Raw genomic sequence first — 1,887 nt, 5'->3', positions numbered from 1 at the left:
GGTAAGTGTTGGTGGTTTGGAGGTACAGCCAGTGCTAGATGTGACTCCTCTTCATAAATCTCCTGGGAGTGGTGGCAGTGGACAAGAGCAGGTAAAATTGGCGGTATTGTTGGGGATTATCATGTTTCAGCTGAACTGGGCATTGACCATTACCCAACCCCACCAGTGACCCCAGCTTGAGTGCAAACCTTAGCTAGTTCCCTGTCTGAATTGGTGCCTTTCTTTTTCACTGAGAGGTGGAACATAATGCAGGAGCCCAACCAGTCCTTTGTGACTGAATTCATCCTTCTGGGCTTCTCCCTCAGCCCCAGGACCACTCCTCTGCTCTTCTCGGCTGATCTTCTGATCTTTCTGATGATCTTCCTGTTGATTATTCTGGGCAATGGCTTGATTGCCATCCTCATTTGCCTGGATTCACACCTTCATACTCCCATGTACTTCTTTATTGGCATCCTGTCCATGTTGGACCTGGGCTACACTACTACAACTGTGCCCCAGATGTTGGCACATCTGGCCAGTGAGAAGACAATCCCTTTCACGAGCTGTGTGGCCCAAATGTACATTTTCCTGGTGCTAGGCATCACTGAGTCCTGACTCTTTGCCATCATGTCTATAGACAGGTATGTGGCCATTTGCCACCCACTCAGGTACAAAGTCATCATGAGCCCTTGGCTCTGTGGGGTAATGGTCATTTTTTGTGGACTCTGGGGTGTCACCTCTGCCCTTGTCTACACAGTCTTTGCCATGCACCTGCCATACTGTGGCCCCAACAGAATCAACCACTTCTGTGAAGTCCCTGCAGTCTTAAAGCTAGCTTGTGCAGATACCTCAGTCAATGACCGAGTAGATTTCATTCTTGGTTTCAGTGTCATCCTGATCCCACTTTCCCTCATTCTTGTAATTTATTTCAACATTTTCATTGCCATCTTAAAGATACGTTCAGCACAGGGGCAGCTAAAGGCGTTCTCCACCTGTGCCTCCCATATCACTGTGGTCACCATGTTCTCTGTGCCAGCCATGGTCATGTACATGAAGCCTGGCTCTAAGTCCTCCCCAGAAGAGGACAAGAAGCTGGCTCTGTTCTACAATGTCATCTCTGCCTTCCTCAACCCCATCATCTACAGCCTCCGGAACAAGGACGTGAAGAGGGCTGTCCTCAGGGTGACAGGCGGGGGCACGGCCTTATAATGAGTCCCTGGAGTGATAGCTGGGGGTCAGAGAAATAAGACTCATGGTGCACAATCACTGCCCCACACACTCATCACATGACCAGCAGCACCAGTGGACACTCCCACTCAGCTCCCAATCTCAACTCCACACAGGTCTGTGGGAGACAGTTCACTGTTTGGCAGACCAGACCCTGCAATGTCTTCCAGGAACACCAGGCACAGTGTTCAGCCACTTCACATGTACTATTTCAATTAACCATCAGGACAATCCTTTGAAATAAATACTATTATTATCACTGGTTTCTAGAAGAGGATGTAGGCACACAAAGCCTAGATAAGCTGCTCTTTGGGTACATAATAGGTGTATATTTAAAAAAAAAAAAAAGATAACTTGCCCAATGTCACTCTGCTAATTAGCAGTAGATTTGGGACTGGAGCCCAAGACTGATTCTAGTGACCATGCTCTTAACCCTTATCCTGTCTTTGATGTAAAGTGATGGATCCATGGTTAGTGCTCAATGAAAATGCATTCTATTCCTGCCCCATTTCCCCACTGTAATGCCATTTCAAGTGACACAGACTAAGACTGGAAGAGAAGCACATGTGAGGAAGATAATTTAAGAAATGTTCATGTGTTCTTTATTTAATTTTTCCTCCTTTCCATTTAACTTTGTGCATTTCAGTTAACATATTGCCAAAGAGAGGATTGTGGTTGTTG

At 46.6% G+C, this 1,887-nt stretch overlaps 1 pseudogene; it reads left to right on the top strand.

Annotated features, from left to right (window-relative positions):
* Window positions 1-246: 246 nt before the first annotated feature.
* LOC126946776 (olfactory receptor 2D3-like) lies at window positions 247-1,188 on the top strand (annotated as a pseudogene).
* The last annotated feature ends 699 nt before the right edge of the window (window positions 1,189-1,887 follow it).

Source organism: Macaca thibetana, chromosome 1 (assembly GCF_024542745.1).
Source record: "Macaca thibetana thibetana isolate TM-01 chromosome 1, ASM2454274v1, whole genome shotgun sequence".
Classification (NCBI taxonomy): Eukaryota; Metazoa; Chordata; class Mammalia; order Primates; family Cercopithecidae; genus Macaca; species Macaca thibetana.
This window is presented reverse-complemented; position numbering and strand designations above follow the sequence as displayed.